Genomic DNA, 14,809 nt, shown 5'->3' on the forward strand with positions numbered 1-14,809 from the left:
TCGACGCACATTAGAGCGCTGCAACTGTATCGTGGCATCGTGGCATCACGAGTGCGGCTTTCTTGTCCGAAGCCTTTCTGACGCTTCGCTCCCTAGCTCTCTCTCTCTGGATTCGCGGTCCAAATGTCAGAGGTTAAGGTCTCCGTCGGTCGGGCCTCGAGTGCACCCCCATTCATCAGGTAACAACGTCAATCGAAACGTGGTCTACCATTTCGCAAGAGGCATAACAAAAAAAAAAAAAGGGAGGAAAGGAGAGTGCCTCTCTCTGTGCCGGTCGGTTTGGTCTGGCCTCTGTTCACACCCGGTCCGCGGGGCGCACGGGTTGTTCATAAATTACGAAATTACCAGTACCTTTTGCACGGATGTGCCCTCCCCGCGCATCCGACGGCACCTTTTCATTAGTTGTGCCACCGGTAACAGTTTCTTTTTTTTAAGGACCAGAGAGCGAGAGAGAGAGAGAGAGAGAGAAAGAGAGAGAGAGGCAGAGTTGGATTTTCATTTCTTTTGCCACTTCAGGCCACTCGGGCCTGAGCAGTATGCTGCAGCAGGAAGCGCGTCGATCTCATTAGCGGTTGCACGCGAACCGCGGTGTGCTAGGCTAGTCGGTGTTTCGTAATCGCCGTCCCGTCGTCCTGGCCCCACGATGCAGGCTCGTTCTCACCATCATTAACGTCATCTTCAGCGTCGTGAAGGATGCAAACCGCAACGCGCTCGCATGGGCTGGCAAACGTCGGGCCACCCGTCGACAACGAGCTACCAACAGTTTCAGCATCATTATCACGTCCCGCGGCCTCGGCCAGTGCCCCTTGCTTAGGCCTTTTTGGATAGAAGAATCATAGGATCCTGCGACACAACATTTCTAAACCCCCCCCGACACACACTCATACACTCACGTTCCCAGGCACACAAGCACGTGTTCATCTCGATCACGGTTCCCAAGCATTTCCCGAGGAGCACCGCATTCGGTTCACGGACTCACGGGACGGGACGGGACGGGAGGGGCTGGCAGTGACAAGTTGGCATCTCGGCTGCTGAGGTGGCTGCTTGAAGTTTCGGAAGATAGAACTTTGGTCAACACCACCAACCATTCCTCGTGCCTTCCTTAGCCTTCATCTTCTTCTTCTGATGCTGGATCCTCCTTGTTCTAAACTGGATAAAACGAAGCACCAACCTTCCTTGCACCATGCACCGGTGGCAACGTATGTGTGGATCCCTTGGGTTCCCCTTATCTATTGCTTTCACCGCACTTATCTGGTGCCATTGGTGGAGGTGGTGGTTTTTGGGATGGTTGGGCATAGTAGTTTCCCGACATGCACATGCAACGTTCCCGCGAGGAAGTGATGCATTTTATTCATGAGCATCAGATACTTCAGCCCTCAAATATGAGCAAAAATGGGCCTCATATGGAGGGCAAAGAAGTTGCAACTTAAGACACAGCACAGCAATACTAACTTATTGATGTTTAACTATCCGATAGGAAAATTTGTCGAAATTGTGGCCACGGTATGGAACACGCCGATAGTCCCTGGTGACTGTGATATTTCATCTTCATCGAGACGAAATGGATGCGTTGATGGTTTTCCTTTTCAATATGTCAAGGTCGATGTCAAGGCGTCTGAAGCTGAGGAGCTTGTCTTTGCCCCCGAGGAATGGTGACTCTTTTGTTCGCGTTCATTATGCTACTCGCCAAATGGGCCTCGCCTGGGCTCTCTCTCTCTCTCTCTCTCTCTCTCTCTCTCTCTCTCTCTCTGTCCCATCAAACTCGTCATCTCCTTTTTCGGAATAGGCATAAGCTTTTAGGAAAATTGAAAGGAAAACACACAACGTACAGTGGCCACGAGAGGAACTGAAAACAATGCTGCTCCCTGTAATACACTTCAGCACACGAGGTACACGCGAGGATTTTTTGCTGGTAGTTCGACTCGCGCAGTCCCTCATTCACCTGCAACGGCGAACTGTTGATGTTGTCCGCATTATTCGTCCATTTGCTTCTGTACTTCAGGAAGTTAAAGCAACAGGGCATGTAATGGCCATTCGCACTGATCCATTGTAATGCCGTAGGGATGGACACCGTCTGATGTACTGTGAACTCATTCGAACGATAAAGTTCTTCTTAAAATAAACTTTACGATGCTGTCAGACTTGTGAAGATTCTTCTTCACTTTATCATTCGTCATCAAAAAGACAGAAAACGTGGACTCGCAAACATGGTTAGAGCATCCACGGTCAATAAGGAAATTGTGACAATTCCATGGTACAATTAGAAAAACCAAAAATAATAAAACTCAAATGTGTGCTACCAAATAAAAAAACCATTGTGGCAACGTGGCTATGAATATATTCTTTTTTAATTCTGAAATCGACAGTTTCTGCAATGCAAGAAAACAGTAAATAAAACTATAAATATAATAACAATCAGTAAGATTTCCGTCCGTAAGATACCAACTAAAAAAAAATCAGTATGATTCTCGCTATAAATAGATAAGGCGTTATAAAAGACGTCAGTATGATTTCTGCAGGAATAGGAGATAAATAAAGGTCATGGAATTCCTTTCAATGCCAACGAATAGACACTAGTTAGTTGCCGGAATTATGTCCGATATTCTAGACGTCAGTAAATACCGTTCCTTCAAAGTCACGCCGCCTCAAGCCCCCCCCCCCCCCCCTCTAATCCCCCCTACCAAATGAAGATAGATTGAGAGAATGGTCCGTAGCGAATGGGAGACAACTTTATCTCGGTCATTCCGGTGCATTGCATTGCAATGAATGCACATATCGTACGCTGCTCGAAGCACCCGACTGAACTGAAAAGACATTGAAGGAAGGCGAACGCACCCATCACCTATTAGTGTGGTTCGCGTGGGCCAGAAGCTTGTTGAAGTCCGGGACCGTCCGGTACAAGCACGAGGCGAGACCGAGATCCACATAATAATTAATCAATTCACACTCACGCGTGGCGAGGGCGATAAATCAAATTTAAGAGCACAAAAGTGCAGCAATTACAATTATCGCCATTTACCGCGATACTGGGCGGAGGATGATATGCCGTACGGTACGGTAGCATAAAGCATCCCTCCGCTCCAAAAGGGCCGCTCCCGGGGGGCGATGCAAACGTGCGATCGTAATGATGCACCCGGGTGCTTTCGTCGGACCAGCAGAAGACCCACAAAGGAGTCCACCACTCCACCCGCTGCCGGGATAAGAAGCATAAGGAGCATGTACGGATGGAGGCATTAAATTAATGGCGTTTACAAAGGGCGGTGGTGAATGCATGGGGCCCGGGATGGTGTTCGCTGGCGTTGTTGTTCTCGAGTCCTCGAGCAGCATACCGCATTGTTTGCCTGCCAGCCAGCCTGACTGCCTGCTAGTGTGAATCGAAATGCTTTCGAGCCGTTTCGAGAGTTTCGAGCCAAAGATGCATTTCTTAGGAAAGGTCAGACGTTCGGTGGATGGACGTGGATTGCACCGTTCCGTTCCGTCCCGGCCCGACTGTTCAACAAGAACAGCCTCCCGCGGTGAGCTAGCAGAAGTTTGCGAGCACTTTCGTACGGATGGCCTAGTTAAGAAGAAAGCCCCGCGTACCATGTATGTTTATGTATGTATGAGCGGTGCCAGCGGTTTACTGGTGATGCTTATTCTTCCTGATGCTTCCTGCACCAGCCCCCAGGACCATTGTTTCGAGCGTGTTGTACCAAACAACACACAGGGCTCCTGGTCCTGGTCTAGCGGCATTCATGCACTCCATTCACGGGCAAAATCACTTCGTCTCCTTCGTTCGTTGGTTTGGAGTGTAACGGTTGGAAAACGAAGCCGTCGGGTAGCCGTGGGCTGCGCGAGAAGCGTCGGAGGGAAATTGTTTCCGTCATCATCAGAGCCGGATCGTGGAGGCTTGTGGAAGCTCGCGGTTGGTATACCATGGCCATGGTTGTTGCTGATCATATGAGCTGCATGCGGAATTCGAAATCCACCACTCACACGGTACGGCACTCTCACTCTCTCTCCCTCTCTTCCATATCAAGCCTTTTCCATATCTCATTTGTCTTCTACTTCTGCCTGATACATCGCTATCGCCGTGTAGCACCATCGGGAGTGCTATCGTTTGCGTATGGTTTGACGATTATTTTGCCTCCATTATCGTCGTCCCGGTCGGTGTTAATGATGATCCGGGAATGAGTTATCAAAGGCGAAGCCTTTTGCAGTTGGTTTTCCAGTGAGGATGACAACACCTAGGTGAGGAAGGTTATCCGCCGGTGATTGCTGTAATGAAGTACCGTGTTCTTATCAGACTGCGATCCACCTATTGAAATATTTTTCCACCTAATTGTTGCTTGTCTTTATCATCAATGTGCTTAATATAAACACGAATTGCAATGAACATGGAAGATGTAACAAAGAGTGTTAACGAACGATGAAATGGCTTATACTTATTACCAAGCATTAATTTGATGTCACGTGAATGTACAACGTTACGCGTTTTGTATGCCGTGATGTGATGCTGCTGCAAGATAAGACCTGATTTAATCTTCTGCATTACGAATGTATCCATTATATTGTATGAGATACATAGTTTGGAACATAAAAGGTTCCAGGTGGTGATTGAATTTGAAAGCATCATCAATAAACTATACAATATATACAATAGCATCATTACTAAACAAAATGAAAGTCACAACCAAATGAAATCAATACGGCTGAATTTTGGTAATATTATGAATTAAATAGCATAAAGTGTGCTTCAAAACATTCAAACATTTTGAATTCAACTTTATTCGAAGTTGAATTGCAAGAGAACCCTTTGCTGTAATACATTGTAAAGAAGCTGCCGACTACCTTAATTTGTTCTCGTCAGTGCATTTGCAATGCGGATAAGTATAGAGGAGCTTGAAGGAAACGTGACACCTGCAGCGACCATTTTCTAGGCCACATCTTCGGCCAGTCTTCGGCACCAAGGCACCCGGCACTCAAACAGCGTATGAAATAGGGTGCTACACTCTACCGCTCGTGCCGCAGCAGCCCTACTCTGGAACGCATTATTTGAGACGCTTCCAAGTGATCCACGAAGGAACCAGAGAGCATCCCCCCACGGTGACCATCCCATGGAGCTGTCCAAAACGGTCAGCTGACTAGGAATGCCTTTATTGCGGAACCATAAATCCATCGTGCCCATAGCCAGCTTGCCAGGTGAGCAGCAGCAGGCATCCCGATCCCGGTGCCCTTGATTCCCAGAATTTCAGTCATCTCCCAGGGTCAGCACGGCCGGTTTATGGTCATGAATATTCATTACATTTTCTTCCCAGCTAGCCTTCATCCCATGGGACTATAGGCTTTCTTTTTATTCCTCCCATGGGCCCACCCCCGGTACAGGGCTGGAGGCACTGGAGGGAGCGCCGGATACGGGGCAACTATTCAAGGATAATCAATTCCAATTAGAATCATTCTTTGGCCACTTTTGCATCGCACAGATCGACCGAGTGGCCTAGAAAGCGAGAGAGAGAGAGAGAGAGAGAGAAAGAGAGAAGGGAAGAGAGAGAGAGAGAGAGAGAGAGAGAGAGAGCGAGAGAGAGAGTAGGCCGGTCACATCAAGGTAACCAGAGGCATGGTCACCTTGGCTTGGTTTTCCTTGGTGGTTTTTGGGTGAGAAGCAAACACCTGCCTTCACTGCGGTCTGTCACGTGGTTCGCCCCAGCTGATGCTCACTAACACTTTTGATTACAAATTCAATTACATCACAGCGTCATCACGTCAAGGAAGAGGCTCCGGTGCACCTTACCACCGCCGCATGTTTCCGGTTCCATCCAGTTTGATCATAACTTCGTCACATGTTAACACTCCCTCCCTAAAGGCGAAGCCAATCGTCGCGTCGTCAACGGTTGCTCAACTTTATATTTTGAAGGGTAGTTTGCTCGAAATTCTCGCTCGGATTCGCACAATCGCCCTTCCAGGACTGGACTCACCACCCGCACCAGCAAACAGTGTGCAGTAGGACAACCTAATTCCTTTCCTGAAAAAAAACTACACTCTACCAACGCTGGAGGAAAAGCTATTAATTCCCTCCCCTCTTCGTTTGGAGCTGGCAGCCCAACAGTCCGGTCTCCGGTGACATTGGGGACGCCTTCGGGCCGGACCTGGAGGGATAAGCAGCTTAATGCGCTCCCCTGTGAGTGTAATACACAATGGAAAATGGAGGCCGGTGGTCCGGTGGCATGAGCGAAGGAAGAGCTGTTATTTGCTGCTGGCGCTGCGGCTGCTGTTGCTGCTGCCTGCCATGTGAAGTGAAGTGGGGAATACAGAGCAAATAGTTTGATCCTCTGGGCGGCTCTTTAAAGTGCACACATAGGCACCGCCATGTCACGCCAACCACCACATGAACCACCAACATGTGTGTGCGAAGGGGGGTGGTGGCCCTCAGAAGTGGTGATGGTTCTTCAGCGCGTCAGCGCAAACCAACCGCCCCCATAATGCTGGCCTCAAGGACATCTTTCTATCCTTTCCCCCCCCCCCCCCTCTCTCTCTTTCTCTCTCTCTCTCTGCCTAGCCAGGATTATACAACGTAAATGAAGATATTACAAGACCGGAGCTGGTGCAAGAGGGTCCTAATAAGTGTCTTAAAGGGCACATATTTGAAGAGAGAGAGAGAGAGAGAGAGCGCAAGAGAGAGAGAGAGAAAGAGAAAGTGGGAGGAAAGGTAAAGGAATGGGCCAAGGTAAGTTCCAGCGTCGCCAACAGTGGAGGGCCAAATACCAAAGAATGGGTTCTTCGCGCCGCGTATGACAGCTGATGACACTTCTGGCACCGAACCGTGGAAGACGCGGACCGCGGCCATAAAGAGAGAGAGAGAGAGAGGGAGAGATTTTCGATGAAGCACCGGGTTCATTCGTGGGAAGGGTTTTGCCACGAGACGACCTTAACCCACCCAGCTCGCTTGACATATAGGCGCACGAACGCGGCATCAATCGAAAACCCCTTGAAAAGCGTCCACTTTAGCGCGAAAGCACGCCACACCACATACACGCGCCGGGTAGCCGATCTCATCCATTTCTTATGCCTTTCTTGTGGCGCAAGCGCCAGGTTCCAGTGAAATCAACATCCAACCACGGCGCAGCTGATAATAGAATATCTGGCAAGGCTTCTTTCCAGGCGACCCATGAAGAGCCTCTCAAGTGTCTCTCTCTCGATGCAGCATTCGATCTGGAAGCGATGCGCTGGATGCGCTTGACATACTTTGGATCCGCGCCGACCAGCACGACCAGCCTCCAATCAAAGGCGACCTCAATCTCGCTTGTCTGGTTTGTGGAAGGGTTGATTTAGTCGCTGAACAGTTTTGTTTCACACACTGGTCCCCCCCCATTCACCTACTATTACAGACCAATCGCTGTTGATTGTCTTCATCTGTCCCCGGTGGGTGGTGAAGCGATTGTCTTCGACCATTCGCCTGATAGGCGGGGATGGGGTCTGTCTGGGGATAAGCAAACTCATTTGCCAGGGATTACAACGTTGATAACGATCGTTTATTACACCCAAACGGTTCTCCTCCACGCATACACCGCTTTGGATGGACGGAAATCCTTCCAAGAATTGAGCCATTAATATCTGATTCCGATCACCGGTCGCTATCCAATCGTGCTCGCACTCACTCATCCGTTGGAGGTGACGCTAGCTGGCTCGCTGGTTGGTAGCATGCATGCATGCAGTTATGAGCAGACAGCCAACGGGTGTGGAGGGAAACGAAAAGGATCGAAATGAAATGAAAATGTCACGTTCCGTTCTCGGCCATTGCTTTGAAAAATTGAAATTAATATATCTCGATGGTCGGCACCGGGGTGGTCGGAGAAGAATGGGCAGCCAGGGCCAGGGCTCCTTGTTTTCGCTCCGCTCGCTAAGCGCATGGTGGCAGGCGGGGTGAAAAAGCAAATTGAATATCGATCTCTCTCTCTCTTGGCCCGGGAGAGGGAGCTCGGCCGGTGCAATGGGTACGGAAATGGCGATGTAACTCTGCTTGCATCGACGACGATCCAGCGCTAAATACTCCGGAGTCCATCATGTGCCGTGAACCATTGGAGGGCAACGCAAACGCACACGCGTACCTTACGCGCTTCAGCGAATGCAAACAGCTCAATACACGCATTGGGTTCTTATCGCATTTGCTGGATTCAAATCACCGGAAAAGGAAGTTAAAAGCTTTTCGATCGCTCGTTGCTGTGCTACAAGCTGTATGGGAAGCGATGGAGTCATTTGTCTTATGTTTTGAAATACTTTAAACGAATCGATTCAATGTTTATTTTTCTATTTTGCTGTAGCGCATCGTGTCTGTCGTAGAAAGTGTCTAATTTGAACGACATATTTACTAATCAATATCGAGAGCCATAGTGTAACTAATTCCTGTTCCGTGTGTGTTAGAGATGAGTGGGAGGATCCTATTTATCCTTTCAGGGGGGAGGGGGGAGGGGGTTAGTGTAATGAAATGTGCAACAGACCGTTTGCCTCTGAATGGGGTCGATTGGAACGATGACCAGACCAATTTCAATTAGCAACCGTGCTTCGATAACTTTAATTAAACGATTTTCACATTTATCAGCCGTGTTTTGAAGAACAGTTCCACGTATTGCTACTTTAATTGAAAATGAATTGACATTTGTTGAATTTCAAGCTGAGTGCTCTGGTAGGTAATATCAATTCCACGAGACCACTAGTAGGTAATATAATTCTAAAACGTTCTAGGCACATGATTCTGAGAATATACTTTTGAGACATTTATTTTTACAGTTTTTCGTAAATGCTGCTCCTTTCTAGAGTTTCATGTAAAATGTATGAATCAGTAGAAGCAAAACTGACGAGGTCAATGATGTTTGAACCATCGCGCTTCATATTTTGTTCAATGCTTCTCGCTATTTTGAAGCGCGTTTCCCAAAACCAACGTTATCAAACCATAAAACCGACTGGACCGAACCTTTTGGACTACTAGATAAACTTCCATATCACACTAATTTCCGGGTAGCCCCGTCAAGTTTTCGTTGAAATGCTTTAAGGTTTTTTAAAAATAATGTAAAACTCGTTTTTCAACAAAATCGAAAGAAAGTTTAAAAATCTTCAAAATGCGTCAAAACATTGAAAAAAATTTAAATTTAGCTTGTCGGGACTACCTTTATGAACTTATAATTTAATAAAAAAATACGGTTTCGTAAGTTTCAAATCATATTGCACGCGGCCACAATGGACACCGAAAAAATGCATTTTTGCAGACTTCACTCCTAAATTTAAAGCCATCGGTCAAGTTTTAAATAAATCGTCCCCAAAATACAACCAAATATACTTGAACAGTTGTAGTTTATAAAGGTATTTACAAAAATATGTATAGGTAGATAGTTTCCTAAAAACAAATCGTCAAAACTGAGCCAGTTTTCGTCCGAATCAAAAGACTTGTCCGATTAAGCGACGAACTCGGTTTGATCATTGATCAATCCGTGACCACTTTTTCATCACTTCCAAATGCTGCCAAAAATCGAACCATTGGGAATTCTACAAAAAATCAACGGGACTGCCTGGATAAAAACATTTAATCTATGAATAAAATATTGATTTGCATATTTCAGATGACCAATCACACGGTTACGATGCGCACCGGAAAAACTTAATTTTTGCAGTCACGCCATTTTAAATTTGATGCTATGGACGTAATTTTTGACAAATCTCCCACATAATACAAATCAACTTTTTTTGAAACTTTTGGTTTAATATGACATTCACTTGAAAACATAAAATTGCAAACGCTTATCACTTTAATACAGTGGCCACATTTCATCAACTCTTCTTGGAGCGCATTTAAGCTGCAATGGGGTGGCCTTTGCGGGCAATAAGCAATCTACTGACTGTTTTTATGCTGTGCGTACGAGAAAGTAAAACAAACTCTAGAAAAAAAGAGCGAAGAAACGCCACGAGTTCAATCAATTGGAATCGGTCTGCAGATGGAAGTCATGAAACCAAATTGAGTTACTGCAGCCAAAGAAGAGCCACTCCCATCAGTGCCCTAACACCGGAAAGCAGGTCAAACACCCCATTTGTAGGCATTTTTAGGAAGCGTCTCGTGTGAGATGCGTGTGGAAGAGCCGAACGAAAATACTCCCAAAAATGTGTCTCCGGTCGTGGCTGGAATCCTTGAGACATCCACCAGGAACGGAAGTGAATGCAACAAGAAATGTTCGACATTGCCGTCCCTTTCAATCATCATCATTAATCATCCCCTCAATAAGCCGACTCTGCAGCCACGCAGCCTGATCCTTCTCGGTGCTGCAAGCATGCTCGAAGACCGCGTTTCCGGTGGAGTCCTGCAAAGGACTTTCGGCTTTTCGAAGATCCGCTCGGGACGCACCGGAGCCGCTCGGGCCACCAAAAAGCTCACAGGCAGCACTTCGGGCAGAATCGTCGGTCGGTCGTGACTTTCCCCGCTCGAAAGCCATGGAAAGCAGCTCGTTCCAGCCATTTCTCTCGCTCTCTCTTTGTCTCTGTGCTCTGGAAGGATGCGCCAGGAATGTGGGTTTGGAGTGCACTCGGTCGTTGCTGTTGCTCTTCGGAGAAAAGAAAGGGGAGCTTCACCAATACCGGCGCGACGACGACAGCGGGTCTAGCATGGTTCGGCCAGCCAGCCAGCCAGCCCGCCAGCCACTGACCGACCGAAGCGTGTGCGTGTGCATTTGTGTGTGCGTTTGGCCTGATTTCGCTCGGCCAGACTCGGCTGTCTCGGCAGGAAAATTTATGGGTTCATCCGCTCGAGCAGACGACCCGGAGCGTAACCGTCCGGACATGCTCGAACACACCAACACACCGAGCCACCGAGGAGCAGCAGGAACGGCAGGAACGGCAGGAACGGTCAACATTCCAGACGCACCATCCTCGCGTAGTTCCGGACTCGTGTGTCTGTGTCTGTTTGAACTACTAATCCAATCCAAGGGGACACAAGGAGGGTCTGTCGCTTTTTGTCGCGATTTCTGGCTCGTAAGATGCATTTCCCTTGTGCTACTGCTGCACTTCCCTTTTTGCCTGGTGACCGAGGGTAGTCACCCGACAACAATCAGCTCTCGAGAGTTCAGTCACGTCCGCGACGTGTAAAACTACCGCTCATCGACGGACGGACGGACGGGAGGGAGAAAGGAGAGGGCGGTGGACTCCATGAGCACTCCGCCTGCGGACGTGAGACATTTAACGCTACCGGGAGACAGAGTGCCATGGCCACGATAGAGCCACCACCGAGATCGTGTCGTTGGCATTACAGCAAATACGGTATGGTGCGCGCTGGTACGATTGTTTCCTGATGATCCTTTTCCCTGTTCTGTTGCTTTGGTCCGTTGTTGTTGTATAAAGCCGTTAAACCACTCAACCGCGTGCCACAGTCGAGCAGGCGGATTGGCGGATGTGTTTCCATTTTTCCCGCACCTCGGGACGTTCGATGATTTTTTTCCTTCGCTCGCTCGCTCGCACGTTCCGATTGGCGACAAGTATTCAATAGAACCGGGCGCGCTCGGTCCAGATTGAAGGTGTTTGAGGCGATGTTTTCTCGCGTGGAACCATAAGCTAGTTTCGGTAGCGACGAGACGGGAGCATTGACGGTGGATACCGAGTTTTAACGGATTAATTCTTGGCGATGGCTTGTTGTGGTAGTGATTTGTGATAATGAAAAGCGGAATTAATTAGAATTTGTTAAATTTTCGCATGAGAAATTTCGCAACCCCTAAAATAGAGGTAGAGTTGTATTTAATTGGAAGGAGCGATGCATTTAAATAACATCGTTAGTGAAAACCTGGCGTGTTTTTTGTAATCCAGTTTTCATGCTTATCTTTTAGGTTTATGTACGTTGAATAAAAGCTTATTAGGTTACGGTTATTACAATTTTCTAATCGCTTTTTACATTTATCACATTACATTACTTCCAGCGTAATTTAATTTTTAATTGAAAAGAGGTTGAATCCTAGTAAATGTGTTCCTGTTACAAAAAATTGAATCGCTTTACATACTCTGACGGGATTATAACACTGCTCCTCGCTTCACTCCAATGGCCGTAATCCAGCCAGATCTGGACACGGTAATATCGATTCTACCTTTAATACTACCGACTCCAGTCGCGCAAGTTTGTGAATTTCTAAAGTTACAGCCAAAGCAAAACCGAAAACCCCAAAAAATAAGAAAACCCCTAAATTACATTTCCCCACTAACGGTCCCGACAGATGGCAGCTGTGGCGGTGCAATGGGGAACCTTGCTGCATCACGAGGCATCCGATGCCCTCATAAACCCTAATCTGTGGCAGTAAGTTTTCTGTCCAACCGTAACATTGTCTGGCACGTCTGGCTAGCCACCAATTAGGGGATCCGGTTACACTCGGGGCACACCGAAGATAAAACGTCGTTACCGGGGGTGCGCAGGCATGAACTTGACCCCGATTCTCCCGGGCAGGTGCAGCACAACCACCACCACAGAACAGACCAGTGCTGATGGCCAGTCAACAAGCCAGCCAAGAAGCATTTTAATTGTCGCATTTTCCGACCGAAGAAGCCCAATAGACCGGGCACCCTGGTCAGGATCTCTAGACAAACGATGTGTGGATCGGTGATGACCATTCTGGAAGCGTGTTATGGGCAATCTTGGTTGATAGTGGCAGAACTGGCCAACCAGCTAGGGCGGTACACAAATGGACAAACAAATTACAAGCGTAAACACACGCATGAGATCATCCTACGTCCGAATCTCAGTTCCGGGTTTCTCAGTGACCTCCAGTGTCCTCCCCTTCTTTCCCTTGTGACCCGCAGTAACAAGTCCAGCAAGAGCGAGACCTCGTGTCAGCTGGAAAAGCTTCTCAAACCCCGAGCCAACCGTTTGCCATAGCTTTCGCAGGGCAGGTTGGTTGTTTTGTGTGGGGGGAATTTGAGTGATTCTACCCTTTTTGGAATGAGCCGCCCTCAATGTTCTCTCTCTCTCTCTTAGAGCACACACAGGCTCATCGCCCTCGCCAGTCTCTCTCGCTCTCTCGCCTGAATTCCGTATCCCGGGCTTATGTACTCGGGCCGAGGCTTTGCGTTGACCTATTTATTTTATTCCTCGCTCATATCCTGGAATTGATTTTCCTCTTCCTTGGGGGGGAGGGGGGGGGGGAAGGCGCATACGACGAATGCCGCGAGATAACGCAACAAACACATACACTCGCACACACAAACAAACATACGCCCTATCCATGGATACCCTATCTCCTTTCCAGCGTGCGCGTTCTTTCTTTCGATTCTCTTTCGGGTTGGTTCGGGCGCGGTTGAAGAAGGCCGCGCTTTTCCACTTTTCGGCCCGTTTTGCACCGTGCTCCCTCATCTCGTCGCCACCACGTCTTGGCTTTCGGTTTCTTGGAAAAGCAAAATCCCGCTGTCAGCAGAATGGTGGTGGCCACCCATCTCCCTCCCGCGGAAAAACGCGAACCGGAACGGGAACGGGAATTTGACATTTCAAACCCGAATGTCCCGAAATAGGACGGTATTCTGGGAGCCATCGTTACGCCCGCTGTGGATGATGGGGCAGAAATGTGAGAACGGCCGCTGGAGAAAGTGACAGACGATGCGTGAGAGTGCGCGTGAGTGTGCGTCTGGCAAGGAGCATAAATCAAGATCATGCCATATCAACAAGTTTCCCGATGAATGAACGGGAAAATGTTCTGTGCCCCGGCGTGATGAGTTGTTTTTTTTTTGTTCCCTCTACAAGTCCGAATACCAGGGAAGGGTCATTCGATAACAAACTTGGTGTAAGCTTCCTCTTGCTTTGAGCAAAAACCTCATTTATACCTCGCAGAGCATATCAGCACCTCCACGTTCGTCTCGTCACATCAACAAGCAAACAATGCAGCAATTCTGGGGCAAGGAGGGTTAAAAAAGGTCGTGAAAACGAAAAACCCGTGACCGATTAGCCATATCTGCTCGATGGTTCGAACTAGGTGGCTCGGCAACCACTCAAACACAACAGACGAGGATGGCAGGATTCGGGCCCTATAGTCTGATTCTCGGTCGCACGCGTCCTCACGACGTGCGGCGCACTTATACCGATTAGACTGTGGGTCACTGAGAGGGCACGAGGTTCGGTTTTTCGGACTGGATCGTTCTGGTCCCGACAGTGGAGTATCCTATTTCATTTCATCTTTTCGTTGGTCAGAGCGGAGAGAGAGAGATGCGAAGAAATGGAATTATGACGTACGCTAAGCTCTGAGGCCTTCATCCTACTGGCTTCAGTGAAACTGAAGAAATGAAGTTCTTTATCACAGCCTCCGACCAACCTTTTTGGACATTCGTGAGAGTAAAAGAGAGACGTTGGGTTGGTGCGGAAGGAATTGAAACTCATGACGCGGCAGGTGAATTGAAGCAAATGCGGGCATGAGGATCAAAGGATTCGCACTCCGTTGAGGGTGCTCGGTATGGGGGCGAAACCGTGTGAACCGTGCTCCATTTCCATCCTTTCAGCCAGGACCAGGAATTCAGCGAAGCAAATATGATCCGTTTGTGCGAGGATGGTGATGAAATTCGTGCTTAGACTACGGAATATGAGGGAAAAACAGTAGGATCTTCTTTTTCATCTTCATATCCACGCTGGTATCGGCCGGCCGGCCGGGCTAAGCCAGCAGCAGGTTATTACAATCAATAATCGATGTTAAATGGGAGCGCTTGGGAGGAATGGTTTTGAAGTTAAATGGTAAAAGCTTCCGATTTCATCGTTTGAACTCGGCTGTCAACAAGCCGCAAGTAATCGTAATCCCCCCCCCCCCCCCTCGCCGATCGATGGAAAAGACGAATA

The 14,809-nt window shown here is 48.2% G+C and overlaps 1 protein-coding gene across 1 annotated transcript in view; it reads right to left on the reverse strand.

Moving 5' to 3' along the window:
- Nucleotides 1–14,809, reverse strand: part of LOC126580826 (neuropeptide SIFamide receptor-like) — an 83,402-nt gene that overhangs the window by 43,982 nt on the left and 24,611 nt on the right. The gene's annotated exons all lie outside the window — the stretch shown is intronic.

This window comes from Anopheles aquasalis, chromosome 2, assembly GCF_943734665.1.
Source record: "Anopheles aquasalis chromosome 2, idAnoAquaMG_Q_19, whole genome shotgun sequence".
Lineage (NCBI taxonomy): Eukaryota > Metazoa > Arthropoda > Insecta > Diptera > Culicidae > Anopheles > Anopheles aquasalis.